Raw genomic sequence first — 18,569 nt, 5'->3', positions numbered from 1 at the left:
TGATCACTTTCTGGTGGTCATGAAAAATGATGTTTGTAAAAAGTTACTTGTTCTTAAACTCTAACTCGAACCTGAATTGATTTGCCAGAGTTCTTAGTTTTACCTCTTCCTACAAGTCTGGAAGGGGAGCGGGTGATTCACATATTAAATGTCAAGGCATTTAAAGATTGCAACAAAGTAAAATTAACTCTGAAATGGGGCATTGTTGATCTTGAAAATGAACAAATACACTTCAAGTACATAACATGAAAAATGCAGTTAAGTCATGCTGTGCAGTATCAAAGTTTTTAACTTTTCTTTGTCAAAGTAAGTTAATACAGTACCAACATCAAAGCTGACAAACCTTTACTCTTGTGGTCTACATGTATAGCATCCAGAAAGTATTCACAGCTCTTCACTTTTTCCACATTTTGTTATGTTACAGCCTTATTCCAAAAATGGTTTAAATTCATTTTTTTTCCTCAAAATTCTACACACATGTTCAGTATCAGGGCCAGTCAAAAAGATTCCTGCATGTTTCCTGAATTCAGAATAATTGAGCAGCGTAATTAGCTAATTATCCAAAACTGCACTTAATTTCAGTTTCTAGTATTTCTAACAACACGACAGGTGAATTTGGATAGCATTTCAGTCCTTATTCTATAATAGTTCAAGTTGTTTGACTGGTTAATTTGATGTTCATGCCTAATTAACATAAATCAGCATATTTTAGGCCCTTCCAGCACTTGTATTGTTCTCTATTTTTAGTGTGTTATTCCTGGGGTATTTCAGAGGACAATCCCACATAAAACATTATTTTTTGACATCAGTGTGTGAGTGTGTTTGTGTGAATGTGAGGCATAATAGTAAAGTGCATTGAGCGCCCGATGCGGCTGGATAGGCACGATAAAAATGCATTCAATTTACCATTTTTGCAATTAGTGATGGGTAGGGTTGGGTATCGAGAGCTGGTTCCTTTCGGGTATCATTAAGAAATGATTCAATCCACCGACGTCAATAACCTTTTTGCTTATCGGTCCTTCAGAGTTGTTTTGGGGGTGTTTGTCAGGAAAATGATGATTTCTCTACATGGATTGCAGACCCTGCAGTGCATCTGTAATCAACTTTTCTGCAGCGTGGCTTTGCTTTGAACCTTGAGCCAATCGAAGCAGTGATTCGCAGATCGAAGCAGTGCTTTGGTTTGTTGTTTCGTTGATTCATTGTTTTATTTTGCTTTATTTTAATTTTTCCCCGCTAAAATCCTAAAGAGCATATGTTTGTGAGGAATATTTACCTTTTTTATGTTAAACTGACCTGTTGTGGTCTTCTGAAACAATTAATAGATGTATTTTATAATTTAAAAATGGGACCGATGCTAACATGTTAGCATGTCTATGGCATTTTCAATGTTAAAGTTAGCATTAAGCTGTTTGCATGTTTGTGTGCATGCTTTCTGTATAATAATTAATGGCTCAGCGTTCGTTGTCGTAAAAGAGTCAAATTGTTTTTTTTTTTAGTTTTATTGATAATAATAATAGCAACAACAACGATAATGGTAATAATAACTCATAATAATAACAATGCTACAGTACAGTTTTAGAGAAAGAGACAAAAAGAACCTGATGAAACAAAACACAACAGAAAAGATAAAACCAACTAACAATGAAAATAAATAAATACATATAGAAAAAAATAAGTGTTTCCTGTGAACACTGAGTGACACTTACACCTCCACTTCATCCCGGTTTTATTTAAGTTTAATGACAATTTGCTTCGGTCAAACCATATTTTCAATTTGCTAATTTCTTCAGTGACTTCCTCCAGAACTATCCGCCAAGCTAGAAAACTGCTGCAGCCTAGTAAGAGCAGAATACTACTGGAATGAATTTGATTAAGGAAAGTTGGGTTTTTCCTCACCAAAATGGATGCTGCACTCACTGCATTTTATTGTCTGGAATAGCCCCAGATTGCGTTTCAGAGCTTCTAGAATTCAAACATTTTCGTGCGGGTGGTGTTGGGGGGTAATTTTGGGTTTCAGCTTTTTTGTTTTTCACCACTTTCATCCCTGAATATGTCAATCGTGAGTCACTTATGAGGATTAAAGTCACTAACTGGGACTCCTGTCTTGTTGGGAGAAAGAAACGAGAATCATCCTCCGTTCTGTTCACACAGCTCCAAACGCTGCGCGGCTCTCTGCTGAGTCAAGTTAGACCGATAGAGTCCAGTTAGAATTAATAACTTCAAAGCAAAACGCAGTTTAAATCAAATGACACCTCTTTCCAAATGTTGTAATGTAATACAGACAAACTGCAATCGATCAAAAAAGTTTTTTCCTCCCAAAACCAGACATCCTGCGCTGATGTTCAGCAGACAACTGGGCTCAGCTCAGAGGTATGGAGAGACATTCATGCCAAAATGTCTGAGAGGAAATGCTTTTGACAAAAACTACCGATTTTATTTTTATTAATGTCCAGAGATCAAGGATCCAGTGACCAATTTAAAATGTTCTTGACATAGAAAACCTGTAAAGGCTACTTTTAGTACACAGAAAATTCACAAGAGATAACAATAAGGGAATCGATAAGGAATCGGATCAGTAAGCGGAATCGATAATGGCATCAATATCGGTAAAATCTTATCAGTACCCATCCCTAATGATGGGTCAAGTCTCAATATGACTGGACTGTTCTCAGACCATGAGAAACAATATTCTCTGGTATTATGAGACAAAGCTTGAACTCTTTGGTGTGAATGCCTGGTGTCATATTTGGAGGAAACCAGGCACCATCCCTACAGTGGAGCATGGTGGTGGCAGCATCATGCTGTGGGGATGTTTTCAGTAGCAGGAACTGGGAGACTAGTCAGGATTGAGGGAAAGATGAATGCAGCAATGTCCAGAGACATCCTGGATGAAAATGTGCTCCAGAGCGCTGTTGACCTCAGACTGGGGCGACTGTTCATCTTTCAGCAGGACAATGACACTAAGCACACAGCCAAGATATCAAAGGAGTGGCTTCAGGACAACTCTGTGAATGTCCTTGAGTGGCCCAGCCAGAGCCCAGACCTGAATCCGATTGAACATCTCTGGAGAGATCTGAAAATGGCTGCGCAGTGATGCTCCCCATCAACCTGATGGAGTTTGAGAGATGCTGCAAAGAGGAATGGGCAAAACTGCCCAAAGATAGGATCACCAAACTTGTAGCATCATATTCAAGAAGACTTGAGGCTGTAATTGCTGCCAAAGGCACATCAACGAATTTTTGAGCAAAGGCTGTCAATACTTATGTGCATGTGATTTCTTAGGTTTTTTTTTTATTTCTAATAAATTTGCATTTCATGTTGTCATTATGTCGTGTTGTGAGTAGAATTTTGAGGGGAAAAATGAATTTACTCCATTTTGGAATAAGGTTGTAACATAAGAAAATGTGGAAAAAGTGAAGTGCTGAGAATACTTTCCAGATGCACTGCATAGTGCATGTTTTGCATTTTGTATCAATAATTATCAAGCTTCATGATGAAGTGGAGCAGAGAAGGATTTTCTTTCACCAAAACATATTTAGGCTTGCATCTTAGATGTAACTTTCAGGTCGTCTTTTTAAGAAAATTGTCCTCTTCTACTTAATCACACATACATATAATAAAAAAAATCTCCCTCTCATCTCCCCAAGGCTGGGTGATATGTGTGAACCCGTCATGAGGGTTAGCTGTGTCATTGTGCCGTGGTCTTATTTTAGCCATGGATGAATATTCAAGGTGTTTGTAAACTTCAAATATTGCATTGTGACTTTGACTACACTTTGAGAATTTCTTGCATTTCTGAGGAGCCCGTAATGATGTTGATTTATGTGCCGTAACATCATCGAGAAGCGCCACACTTATGCGAAAACGTGTATGCCACACTTCATTTATTGTTGCACACACTGCATGGTACAAGCCTGGGGTGTTTACCTCATTCCACCGTGTGCCAGACTTGCGGGTCATGTCATCACACCACACAGTAGACCAGCGTGTCATCAAATCATGTGCTGGACCACATTCATGGGCAACCATGATCTCCACGTGCTGGTGAGTCACTGTTATAGACCGTGACTCTCCAGGATGCATATCTGTGAATGTGAGAACCTGCAATAAACGTATCGCATAACAAAACTTCAGTTTAATGGAAAACATGCTCCTCCCCCCCATTTGAATCATTATGTCAAATTAAAACCAAAGTTACCTGAAAAGCCACAAATTGGTTGTCCGGACAGCCAAAAACCTTAGGTCGATGGTATGCTATGAGTAGTGAAATGGTAAATGGACTGCATTTATATAGTACTTTTCCATTTGCATCAGACGCTCAAAGCACTTTACAATTACGCCTCACATTCACCCCGATGTCAGGGTGCTACCATACAAGGCGCTCACTACACACCGGGAGCAATAGGGGATTACAGGCCTTGCCCAAGGGCCCTTAGTGATTTTCCAGTAAGGTGGGGATTTGAATCCATGATCTTCTGGACTCAAGCCCAACACCTTAATCACTAGACCATCACCTCCCCTAGTGCTCTTGTACTCGGGTTTTTCTGAGTGTGACTGTCTTTTCTATTTGACTGCTTGGATGTCTTATTTATTGAAGCTCTGAGTTGCATGTTATGCCATACACTGGTTACAAGAAAACATTTGAATAAGTATCTACAGTTGACATGAGGAATGTGATTTGAATCGGTACTTGTATTCTACTGCAGAATAAGGTTATAAATTCTGGACAATGGCTTGAATAAATTTGTACTGTATGTACCTCTCCAGATGTGTTCAGTCATATACACCCTCCTTCAATGAATCGCTGGAGAGTGCAACAGAGGAGATTTATTTTTCTAACATGGGCTGTGATTTATTTTTTCAATTATATCCTCTTTGAAAGATTATCTATATATGGACCCCCCCCCCCCCCCCCCCACTCAAAAAGATCCTGTTTTTTTGTTTTTTTTTTTGGCACCTTGCTGTAGATATGTGCTACAGCTGCATACTACATTGAAGCAGGCACTTGTGCCACCAGGCTGGAAAAGCCGTGGCATTTTTAATTCTATGGCTTGATGGTGTGGGGGTAAAACACCCACACTTGCAAAAAGGTTCATATTACATGGGGATTGTGACAAACAATATTTACAATTTCCTTAGTGTTGTAATCCATTTTATGTTGTTGTTATGTTGTATGTGTTTGCAGGTAGAATGGAAGTAATATGGCACACGCATTCGGGTGCATGGGGTGAGGGGGTGCAAGACTTTTTGATACCCCTGTCTAAATACATGAGACTGAGCAATTTTTGAAGCATGTGAGTTACAAGGTTCCAGATTTTGCAGGTGTTCCCCACTGACCATTTCAATGTTGAAATGGATGCGATAAAAAAAAAAAAAAAAAAGGTTTTTCATATAATCACGACCGACAGTTCAACAGTCTGCAAACCTACTGTCAGACTCTAAATACTAATTCTTCTAGTACTAATATATTTTTTTCTCCTTAAGTATTTAAAGAGTTAAGCTGCTTGTTGCACTTCTCCGGTGCTTTAGATGGCTCTACTTTGATCAGCACTGACCCACTGAGCTGTTCTGACTACATAATTTGTTTGGCCAATTATGTATAAAGGAAATGTGCAGAAAGTTTTAATACTGGGAAGAAAGGTCACTTGGATGTGTGACAGGATGGTATGACGACCGCCAGGAGAACCTGTTGCTCTAGATAAAACTATTTGATGTCTCCTGTCTGGATGACTGAGAGAACCTGCATCAGTGGACTCAAAGACTAGGGGTGTGCATCTCTTGCTTGTAAAACAAGAGTAGATACATGGACTATGATATGATTCAGTGTGATACAATGCAGTTCTTTAATGTAGACATTCATGCCATTTCTTGCCAAATTAGAATAAGCCAAAAGTGACATTGCTTACTATCAAGTACATATTTCATGAAAACCCAGAGATCTGCTTCATGATTTTGCTACTGCAGCACAGTGGCACTGCCTCTGCTCATGTTTGTTCACCACATAAAATATCAGTAGGTACAGCATAGGAAAAGCAACCAGAACAAGAAGCCATTTGTTGTTAGGATAGAATAGCATAATTTTCTTGATCTCAACCAGTGTGACAGTATTAACAAATTTTGAACTGAACGTAAAGTTCAAATAAGTACTCGTTATATTATTTACCACTATTGGACATGTTGCTGGTTTTTTTATTTTATTTTTTTACGTTTGTAACCTCACAGGCAGAGTTAACGCACCTGTGAACAGTCTCTCCAGAGCATCGCGCTGACCTTTGAACTTGTATAAGAGTTTGAGGACATAGAACTAGCACTGAAACAAACTTAACTGATTTTTAGTGTTAAAATTGAGCCATTGATTGTTTCATAGGACATTAACATTGACTCAGGAGGCCATGTATCAATACCGTCATCTATTACTTCAAAATAGATTTTTTTTTTTTTATTAATACTGGTTAATTGTTACATCGCTAACAAAGATCTGGGACTCTGCTCTGTATCTTTAATGTTCTGTTCTTAATTTTCAGACTTAATTTTGACGTCTCATTGTTTATCATGCGTTGTATGACTAGGTCACTATATAAATTGAGTTGAATTTAATCGTAACAGCTAGAACATCTATGACAATGTTGTGAGATGTTTTAAACTATTCTGAAAAGTAAACTGATTATGGCCTACATGGGGGGGGGGACACTAAACTTTGCAGCAGACATTTTTGCCAGTGTGATCAAGCTGCTGATCAATCTTATATCAGCCTTAGTGACACTAAATTGACCAAGTCAGTCTTCTGTGTTCTCTGCTACGATTTTCAACTTCACATGGATATAAAGTGTGCTTTATAATAATACAGTAATAATCTGGCTTGGAACATTCAAAATTAATTTTCTTCTTGAGACCATCATTGTTAATCAAATTTGTTCATGCATTTCTCAACAGCAGTTTTGCAGTTAGAATGGACTACATCATGTTGTTCTGTGGCTTCTGGCTCTCTTAAGCAGTATTTAATAAGATGTGTCACTGCAGTCAGGCACCAGAAAGTACAACATCTGGCTCGGCTACGGTTCACCCTGCTCTCTATACATGTTGCTCTCTGTAATGCTGTTTGGACATACAGCTTGTTTATCTTTTGATCCTTTTTTTCAGCTTCAAAAGTTTAACAAAAGTCTAACAAAAGTTTAGAAGTTGATATTTTGTACAGGCCAGTGTCACAGACCGAACGGTCCGCCCCTAAAAATTGGTCTGCCTTGCTTTCACTGCGCATACATCATTTTGGAGCTTAGCCGCTCGTCTAACAGCCTCTTCACCCAAAGCGATGAAAATGAGTCATGGGATTATTAACCATCAGATGGTAAAGCCTCTTAAATCATTCTAAAGTCAGATTTAAGCAGAAACGAGGTGATACTTGGTGGCGCTTTGAAATAACTGATGCGCTGTGAATGCATCAGCTAGCAGCTCGTGTAGCCACAGTGCTATGATCGCTTCCTCCATCTTTTATGATGAAATAATGATGAATTTATGTGGAAATGATTGTTGTACAAAAGCTTCAGATATCTGTTTCTGAGATAGATAATGACTGGAGTGCAGTTTTAAGCAGAAATGAGGTGATAATCCTTGAACCGCGGCTAATGACGCATACGCAGTGAAAACCGGGTGGACCGATTATTAGGGGGGACTGTTTGGTCTGCAGCACCGGACAATCAAACATGTTATGATGAACAGCCCACTGTCAACATTCAACAACTTTATATCAAAGCTTCTAGCTACAGAATAGGAACATTTGTAACTTTGCGCAGATTTTTCGCCGAGAGCTTTTCAAGTTAAATGAAGCAAATAGATTTTGTGTCAACATGATGCTGATCATTTTATCTTAATGCAGAATAACGAATATGATTTACTCAGAATATCCCTGGGTATGTTTACATGTGTACATCATGGCTCATCCATTTTAAGACTTTATCTGGAGTTGAAATGAGGAATTAAATTCTTAATTAATATTCTTTGTGTGTGCAGGAGTGGTTCATCCAACTTCATGCTCATGCTTCAGCTGCAAAGGGGAAATGGGCCAATAGAACTGTCCAACTGTGAACGCAAAGAAATTGAAATTGTAGCACTTAGCAATTTAAGATAAGGCATAAAAGATATTTTGAGAAAATGTGGTCAAGAAATTTTCAGGTTTGGTGGTACTCACCAGGGGTGGGGAAGGAGGGATCTCAATTCATGAGGTGCATTGAACAAAGAATGTGAGGTGTTTAGAAATGCAAAAGTTAGTTAAGTGATGTACATAGCTTGATCATTGCTAAAAAACAAAACAAAAACTACTTTTCACAGAAAACCTCTGTAAAGTGTTTGTCATATTGAAGGATACTTAAAGGTGAGGATCACTCAGTTTCAGCATCACTAACCTCCCCACCACTACCTGCATGGGTACAAACAATATACAACCCCTGGCAAAAATTATGGAATCACCGGCCTCGGAGGATGTTCATTCAGTTGTTTAATTTTGTAGAAAAAAAGCAGATCACAGACATGACACAAAACTAAAGTCATTTCAAATGGCAACTTTCTGGCTTTAAGAAACACTATAAGAAATCAGGAAAAATAATTGTGGCAGTCACTAACGGTTACTTTTTTAGACCAAGCAGAGGGAAAAAAAATATGGACTCACTCAATTCTGAGGAATAAATTATGGAATCACCCTGTAAATTTTCATCCCCAAAACTAACACCTACATCAAATCAGATCTGCTCGTTAGTCTGCATCTAAAAAGGAGTGATCACACCTTGGAGAGCTGTTACACCAAGTGGACTGACATGAATCATGGTTCCAACACAAGAGATGTCAATTGAAACAAAGGAGAGGATTATCAAACTCTTAAAAGAGGGTAAATCATCACGCAATGTTGCAAAAGATGTTGGTTGTTCACAGTCAGCTGTGTCTAAACTCTGGACCAAATACAAACATGGGAAGGTTGTTAAAGGCAAACATACTGGTAGACCAAGGAAGACATCAAAGCGTCAAGACAGAAAACTTAAAGCAATATGTCTCAAAAATCGAAAATGCACAACAAAAGAAATGAGGAACGAATGGGAGGAAACTGGAGTCAACGTCTGTGACTGAACTGTAAGAAACCGCCTAAAGGAAATGGGATTTACATACAGAAAAGCTAAACGAAAGCCATCATTAACACCTAAACAGAAACAAACAAGGTTACAATGGGCTAAGGAAAAGCAATCGTGGACTGTGGATGACTGGATGAAAGTCATATTCAATGATGAATCTCGAATCTGCATTGGGCAAGGTGATGATGCTGGAACTTTTGTTTGGTGCCGTTCCAATGAGATTTATAAAGATGACTGCCTGAAGAAAACATGTACATTTCCACAGTCATTGATGATATGGGGCTGCATGTCAGGTAAAGGCACTGGGGAGATGGCTGTCATTACATCATCAATAAATGCACAAGTTTACATTGATATTTTGGACAATTTTCTTATCCCATCAATTGAAAGGATGTTTGGGGATGATATCATTTTTCAAGATGATAATGCATCTTGCCATAGAGCAAAAACTGTGAAAACATTCCTTGCAAAAAGACACATAGTGTCAATGTCATGGCCTGCAAATAGTCCGGATCTTAATCCAGTTGAAAATCTTTGGTGGAAGTTGAAAAAATGGTCCATGACAAGGCTCCAACCTGCAAAGCTGATCTGGCAACAGCAGTCAGAGAAAGTTTGAGCCAGACTGATGAAGAGTACTGTTTGTCACTCATTAAGTCCATACCTCAGAGACTGCAAGCTGTTATAAAAGCCAGAGGTGGTGCAACAAAATACTAGTGATGTGTTGGAGCATTCTTTTGTTTTTCATGATTCCATAATTTTTTCTCAGAATTGAGTGATTCCGTATTTTTTCCCCTCTGCTTGGTCTAAAAAAGTAATCGTTACTGACTGCCACAATTTTTTTTTTTTCCTTATTTCTTATAGTGTTTGTTAAAGCCACAAAAGTTGCCATTTGAAATGACTTTATTTTTGTGTCATGTCTGTGATCTGCTTTTTTTCTACAAAATTAAACAAGTGAATGAACATCCTCCGAGGCCGGTGATTCCATAATTATTGCCAGGGGTTGTATTTGCGTATAAGCAAAATTTAGTGTATATAGTTATTGTCAGAATCACCGTAGTCATCATGAACAGCTTTCAGGGTGCATGTACACCCAGTTTTTTCCTCAATGTTTAAGTCCAGATGTTGTAGTAAAACATGTTCAAACAAAAGCAAGCTGAGCCAAACATGGCTTGCGGGCCACAAATGAACAGCCCTGATGCAGGCACAACACAGTGGCCACCTAATCACCCTGCTGTCCGACAAACCCATTACGCAGATCACATTAAGAATTACACATTTTGGTATGTTTTCAAATTACATAAAGCCTTGAACAACACCAAAGTCTGATATGAAACACAATATTGAGAAGGTGTAACAATACTAACAGATCATGCGAACAGTGAGAGCGTTTAGTGATTAATACTGAAGGACAAAAATATATTAAGGGTGATTGAAGGTAATATCTGACTTCTACTATGCCCATAGGAGTCAAAAACTGGGACAGATGAGTTTCCAATGTCTAACACCTTGTATTGAAACCTTTGTCTTCTAACTTTAGGTGATGACAGCAGTGAGAGTTCTTAACATCATGCTGCTGTCAGCAGATTGAAGGTAGGACCAAAAATAACAATAAAAAGCAGATTACTGCACTATAAAATCACTTAAAAAACAGAAGTTACTCCACAGAAAATTGTCTGTGTGAGGAGAAACCCAGAATCAAATATAGAATACAGATGCACTAAAATGATTATTGATATCTAAATTAATGGCTATTTAGCACTTTTTTCATTGGCACTATTAATGCAATATGTCTGGCCTGGTGGGGGCTCTCATTGGCCTGTGATAGGATCATGTATCCCGTTGAGAGTAAACTTTGCAAGCATCTTTCCCTGCACAGAGAACAGTGCATGACATCTGTAGTTGTTCCAGTCCAGGCTGTCACTCGAGCTAGGGCTGCACAGGATGACCTAAAATTCATACCACAGTACTTTTCACTCATTGGACATTAATGACATTATATCACAGTATTACTTCTAATTTTTCCAAGTTTTGGAAGGAGTAGCGTGGACTGCCCATTTATGCAAATGAGAAAACCCCTTTTTGATAATATTCCATGGAAACTGCACAAACTAAAGAGGTGAATGATCAAATTGCTGTGGACTCTGATTTTACTTCGTTTCTCTTACTATTAGACCATAGTGCAGCTTTTGAAACTTGATCAGGACTTTTGCTAGGGTTATAACAACCGTAATGGCCCGTTACGCTGCTGCATGAAAAAATTACACTGCAGTTGGGCCATTACGCCATTTCCCAGGGTGTGTAACAGGAAAATGATCATTTCTCTATGTTGATTGTGGACCCGTTGGTTCTGATTTAGAAGCAGTGGGTCCACAACTTATTCATCAGCCTCTGTCAAAGCCATTTAAAGATGTCAATCATGTCTCACCTTTCTGATGATTAAAGTCGCTACTGGGACTCTTGTCTGTTGTTGTGAGCAAGAAAAGAAAATTGTCCATTTCACACAGTACAGTTTCCCCCCCCTCATAACATGCCTTTTCCGTGGGCCAGCGCACGAAGGTTCTCTGGTGTGGACTGTAGAAGAACTTCTCCCCCAGCGCTCACTGCACGGCTATGGAAAACGTTCTCGGGGGTTAAGCTCTCCTGCTTCTTCCACATAAAAGTTCTCCAGCTGCAGAAGAACTTTCCACCACCAACATCGCATTCATGTTACCTGTGTGCAGTTTCTGTGATTTAATATTCTCAAGAGTGCATGACACTGAAAAAAATTCATCCAAAGAATTTATCAAAAAAAAAAAAAAAAAAAAAAAATGTCCTTTTCCTGAAGAGACACTATCACTGGTTCTGCTTCTGCAGTTACTGCTGAACAAATAACTTGTGATTTATTACAGGTGTGGAGACAGTTCATCTTTTGCAGTAATTAGTTGTAAGATGAGGTGCTGATTGAGCTCAGTTATTTATTCCCATTGACACTTTGTTTTGTGAGAGCCAGGAAACCGCAGACACCAGGGCATTTCTCATGCTAATTTCCTGTTTTCAATTTCTTACATTCTGATGACCTTGGTATTTCACTCTGAATGTTATTATTTGAAAACCATCTCCACACACTGCACAATGGAAGAAATTAGGCTCAACAAATGCAGTGAATAACTGGATCTGCAAGAGTGAAACTGATTCAGTGTGCATTGATTCAAGTGAAATCATGAATGTTCCAACTCATATCGAATGTCCTTTTCTAGTCACATCTATGCTCATGGTATCTCTTAATGCAGTGCATAATTTCCTCCTTTTTTTTTTTTTTGGCTGCTGTTCTTTGTGTTGAGAGTTATACACCACAATCCTTCGAATGCTTTGGGAGCTTTGCTACTGTAGTTTTTGTGTTGCATTGTAATTTTGTGCAGAAAGGCCCTGGAGTGCTAAATCTGCGTTGCTAACAATGCATGGCAGGATTAAGTACATTTGTTTAGCAGTAGTGCAGATTCTGTTTCATGGATTTGCATCCAATCAGAATAATTTATATCGCATTATGTCACGGCATTTTACTGGTGGTGACATGTCAGAAACAGCTGATGCGGCTGCAGTTGAGCCGCTCTGCTCCCATTAGCTGAAGTATTGCTTTGAGAAAGCAACGCTGAGGGTGAACGATCATTGTGGGAAGTTGTTCGTGGAAAGCTGGTCTTCTTTTTCCATTGCTACACAGTGTAAACATGGATTATTTGGTCTGCAGTCATCCTTCCCTCCTCCTCTTTGAGTAAACATTTCTTACGAGATAAAGTGCAGCAGGAGTATGCGGAAGGTGTGCAATGTTTGTGCGCAAACTCATTTTGCGTCTCCATGAATTTTTTTTTTTCTTTTGGGCTCGTTTGTCTGTGTGTTGCGTAGACTGTGGAATGTTCGGGCTTCCTGTCTTTACATACAGCCGAGCCCTGCCCCTCTGAGACACACATGCTCAAATTAACTGCATGCTGTCACAACATTGTATTGGATAAGGTTCAAGGTGTGAGGCAGGCATGGCTGCGGCTACTTTAGGATTTCTTCACACTGTCAAACGAAGTCCATGCAACCTTCTACTTATCAGTCGTCACTAAAGGTAAGTTCTCTCTTTCTCTTGCTTTTCCTTCAAGGTATGTCAAGCTTTTCAGCTTATTTGTAGTAATGATCGACAGATTGTGTGACGGTTTTTGCTCTGTGTGGAGTACATTCCTTTGCTGCTGGGTGTGTCATAAAAGCAAAGCATTTTCAGACTTTGAGAGCAGCAGAAAGTCAAACTTTAAGGGAGCTAATAATGGCACGTTATTTGTTTTGCTGCCAGCAAGTCCTTCAACTGGGATGGTTACAGAAAATTTGACACAGTCCCGTAACAATTTCCCACATGCTGCTTCCACAGTGAAGTCAAAGAATGTGGACAGAAGCATTTTCTGTTTGTGTCAAGATTGGTTAGGCGTGTTGCATGCCATTGAGTATTTACTGGATTACTGTAGGATTGTGTGTTTCTGTCACCCATATTATAAATCCAACTCTGTAATTACCTCGGTCAGCACTTCCTAAACATGTGATATCCTGCCTGAATACTGAAGGGGTTTCACTCCTATTCTACCTTTCTAATGGCCCAGTCACACAGTACACGACGATTCCTGAATGAAGGGAAAAAAGTAACAATTTGTTGAGAAAAAGTGGACAAACGAGCTTTATCACCAAATAGCCTGCAAACCACGAGCGCAAAAGGAACGAAAGCAGAACAAAACAAACCGAAGCTAACATTGATCTCAACGCTTTAAACGAAACACACCTGGAGCCACTGCTGGAGCAGTGTGTGTCTGCATCTCTGAGTTCCAGAACTTGGTGCTGGGATGGAGCTCATAGCGCCTGAGTACTGGAGAAACTGCAAACAGAAGCTGTGGAGATCTGTGCGCACGTCAGTGGGACCACCTGCTCTGGTTCCTCATCCAGAACAAAAGAGGGATCATCTCCTCATCATCAGAACCCTCACTGTCTGATGACACGCTGCGTGCTACGTCTTGCTCCAATTTGGGAAAAAAAAAAAAAGTAGCAGCGCTCAGAAACGGGTTCTGCACTGTGTGAAAACATTCAGCTGGTCGAACGAAGTCAGACTAAATGCTAACGTTACAAAAACTAAGCAAACAATAAAAAAAACGTCAAGAACGACAGCAAAACGAAGTACGGACAAATTGAGGTTTTCTGTGGCATTCGTTCAAAATTTTCAACAGTTTAAAAATCCTGATGCAGCGCCAGCTGCAGGAATGAAGCTGTGCGAAGGTGAAACGATGCCAACGAAAGTCAACAAAAATCCAAATTTCTTGTTTCGTTTGGGCTTTGTTGCCCTTGGTTATGGCCTAGTTCAAAAATAATGAAGCCAAAGTGTGACATAACCATCAAAATTTAAAAGTGGTCTTTTTTGTGAAATGTTATCATTTAGGTATGGTTGTATATCAGAGTTTCAATAGTTCTATTCAGTTCAGTTATTGCTAGAAATTATCAGTGCATATATACTATAATGTGCTAGAGCGTAACGCTTGCGACAACAGTTGGAGGTATCTTCTTTAGTCTGCAGAAGCCTGAAACAAAGAAATTCTGTCCTAGTCCCTGGTATTATTGAACAAGTAATATAATTAGTCTATTGAAGCAGAGTAGGAGATATAGCTAAGGTTTTGACACAAATAAATCAAGGACTTATTCTCAGTGTTATGCTTGCGACCGTTTTACCGTGCTTTAGAAACATGATTTTTTTCTAGAAAATGACGTTTCTACCTTTACAAAAATGTATTACTGTGTGTTAGTATGAAGCACAAACAAACTGACAAAATACAAGGTTATTTCTTTAACATTCAACTTTAAATGATAATGCAAAATATCAATGTCACACAAAATTGATGGAAAAAGTGCTATTTTTGGGGTAACTTTTGTGCATATAATATCATGCGGAATTTTTCCATGAAATTTTCAGTACCTGTCAAAGAGACTATAGGCAACTCACAGATAAATCTGGAAGGTGTTAAATAAAATAATGGCTTGTTCATGACAAATGCAATGCAAATCAGCAGTTAGGCTTCATTATTTTTGAACTAGGCCTTAAGTGCTGTGTGACTGGGCCATAAAATTTGACCTTCTCTGCCATCTCAGGTCCAGTTGATTTCATATTTGATTGGTGCACTGTATGTATGTATGTTTGTTTTTTGTTTTTGTTTTTTAAACTTGAGTGCTCTTAATATTTTTACATATGCTCAAAGTGTCACCTGTTCATTTAAATGGGTTTGCACCTGTCCGAGTAGGCACTTAAAATAAATGCAGTTCAAAAGATATGGCCCACCATGTAGACAACCACATTGTCATCCATGGACTGTGGGGTGTTCTCAAGCACCCCCCGAACCACTTTTCTACTCCTTTGGCATTTATTGATAGCCTCAGGGGTCTGTCTTCATAAAAAATCAGAATCAGAAGAAGTTTATTGCCATTGCCAATGAACAGGATTCACAGACTAGGAATTTGTTTTGATATAGTCAAAAGATATTGTCAAACAGAAAAAAGGTTAACAGGAGAAACTCATTCTTTAGTTATGCAGTGCCTGCTTTTTTAACAGATACTTAACATTATTAGTAGTGAAGGAAATCAAACTAACAATGCTGTATAGAGGTACTGTTTCAGTAGGCAATTTTGTGAATTATGCTGGATCACAAATATCAAGGACGTCAATGCCGTGTTCGAAATAAACAATTAGCCTAAGCTTTGTGTGCTTTTGTTGACTATGCTGCTGCAGAATGATTTGTAATAGGGCTATATTTCTTCCATTTATAGATAGTCTTGTTATATAAATTTTGCACCATCCACCTGTGTTTTGACAATTCTGAGTGGTTTGTTTTTGTCACGTGGTTATTCCCTGGAGACAAAATGCCACTTGCAAGTTTAAGTGGGCATGATTGTGTAGAAGACCAGTACTCCAGGTATAATTTAATAACACATGAACTGATCCTGTACAAATCATAGTTTAAACATTTTCTAAATGTACAAAGAAATGTTAATTTAGTTTTCATAAATGATCAAGTCCTCATATTTATCACTTTTGCAAGCAGTTTTAATGTTCTTTTGATTAGAAACCAGACAGGATTTGACTACTACTGTGGAACAGAATGCTCCTCATTTTGTCTTCTATGCAGATAAAAACCTGTGCAATTTCTGTGACTCATGAATGCCTTCTTTACTGATGAAATGAATGTCAAGTATGTACTGTTGTTTTTTGTTTTGTCCAATGTGGTTGTGTATGTGGAATTCAAAATGAGCAGTTTTATGATGATTATAAATTTGACTTGCAGTAATTGACCGTCTTTTGAGAATTGTCTTTGTATGCTCTCTAGTGTTGCAGAATTGTAGCTTGAAGCTGCTTTCTACAGTGTGACAGAGACAGTGTTTTTGGATCAGAAAGTCAGAATATTCCACACAAGAACTTGCTGCTTCTGTGAGACCCACTGCAACTGAACTTCAGGCTAATGTATAATAATTTCTCTGGTCATCTCCATTTGTCTGAGTTGAATGTCTGACATGGTTCATTTATTATCATTCAGCGTTCTGCCGACAGATCTGCTTCCTCTAGACAGGCAATGGGACTTTTGACTTACAAAAAGATATGTTGAGGTGACGGTAGTTTATGTGCTTGTGAAGTGAAACATAAAAGTAAAGGGATTTATCAGATGAAGACTCTGTCTTTGCCTCCAAAAATTGATGGCTGCGGTAATAAATTAAATCTTGTGTGTGATGAGCCCTGCTCCTTAAACAAGATCAAGGAGAAACCTGTTAAACGAAGCTAGATTTTGTTGGAGGAATATATCTTAGACATGTGTATGCTTTACCAGGTTTTATGTGAATGTCTCCAGACAGGTTAGTATTTCTGGCACTGAGGGATGAATCAATTGTGTGTTTTCTGCCCTGAGTTAATGGAATCTATTTCAGGCCAAGTTAAACCTTTTCACAAAGTTTAATTAACATCAGTCCATTAGCTTTAGAGTCATCGCGCTAACAAATTGGCAAATGTAAAAATAGTTTGTAAATAAGGCTTTTTCGAATCGCCTGGGAGAACGTCATACGAGCATAAAAAAAAACATTTTTTGCAAATATTTGTTCCCACATAGTCTCTGTGTATGCCATAAAAAGATGCTGCCTATTATGTCAAACATCTTAAAAAAAAAAAAAAAAGCTGTGATTTTTTTTTTTTTTTTTTGGGTGTGTGTGTGTGTGCGCCCACGCACAACTTTTCTTTCAGCATAGGAATTGCTGCCATTGCCCCTCACTGCCTATAATGCCATGAAAAATTATTGTACTCATTAAGGATGTCATGTAGGGCTGGGTGATATGATTCATATCGTGGTATAAATTCAATCCCTTCACGGTAACGGTATATATCGCGATATAAATTTAAGTGTAAAAATTATAATGGAAGTATTTCTGAATGGGTTATATAGTCATTAGCAAAACTAAATTGATTTCAAATATAAAAAAATAAAAAACAAAAAAAAAATTTACAGATATGTAATTTTGAGTGTCTGACTCTGACGTGTTAAACATGTAATTGTGGGCATCGGAATGACCTCATATTGTCATTCCTGATTCTTTCCAGCAGGAGGCACATATTTATTTGTCTGGCTTTGGTGGTGTTTTGAAGTCTTCAGAGACCCCACCACGTGGGTTGAACATAAACCGGTTGGTTTACGTTGAATGATGAAGCGGAAGGCCTGTTTTTTTTTTTTGTTTTTTTTGTTTTTTTTTCCCCGCTGTCCTGGCCAGGATGGAGCTCCTAGCTCAGCTGAATGAGGAAATGTGAGACTGTTTACTCTGACTTTCTGCAAATACACGCACCAAATATGACCATAAAATTCACTAAAAAACATTGCGTATATCATTATAATCATATCATAATTCACATTGTAGTAGGGCTATTAACAGAATTTAAAAACTGGTAGAGCTTGAAGTGTGCATTTTTAAAACGCATTGAAACAGAGACTTGAGTCTGGTGAATTTAATGGGAGAACCGCTTAATTTGGTCATGTGACTTTTGCATGACTGAATTATGTCTGGGGACTCCAGAGGGTTAAAATAGCTTATAATGTTACACTCTTATAAAGAAGTTTTAATCTACCGAAATGGAGCTTGTGACCAATGCACTGAGTGCAGCCTTTTCCAGTCGTAAAGAGTTACTGAGGAAGATACAGTAGTGTTCAGAATAATAGTAGTGCTATGTGACTAAAAAGATTAATCCAGGTTTTGAGTATATTTCTTATTGTTACATGGGAAACAAGGTACCAGTAGATACAGTAGATTCTCACAAATCCAACGAGACCAAGCATTTATGATATGCACACTCTTAAGGCTATGAAATTGGGCTATTAGTAAAAAAAAAAAAGTAGAAAAGGGGTGTTCACAATAATGGTAGCATCTGCTGTTGACACT

At 38.4% G+C, this 18,569-nt stretch overlaps 1 protein-coding gene across 2 annotated transcripts in view; it reads left to right on the top strand.

The window, feature by feature from the left end:
• The window catches only part of LOC117525137 (plakophilin-4-like), a 237,110-nt gene that overhangs the window by 17,131 nt on the left and 201,410 nt on the right, over positions 1–18,569 (top strand). Inside the window, exon 1 of one of the 2 annotated variants that reach the window (XM_034186986.1) lies at positions 13,068–13,203. The exons of the other annotated variant lie outside the window; for it this stretch is intronic. The gene's annotated coding sequence lies outside the window, so the exon portion shown is untranslated. Of the gene's footprint in view, positions 1–13,067; positions 13,204–18,569 lie in introns of those variants that run through there. 2 annotated transcript variants of the gene reach the window in all.

The sequence above is a fragment of the Thalassophryne amazonica genome, chromosome 14 (assembly GCF_902500255.1).
Source record: "Thalassophryne amazonica chromosome 14, fThaAma1.1, whole genome shotgun sequence".
NCBI lineage: Eukaryota > Metazoa > Chordata > Actinopteri > Batrachoidiformes > Batrachoididae > Thalassophryne > Thalassophryne amazonica.
This window is presented reverse-complemented; position numbering and strand designations above follow the sequence as displayed.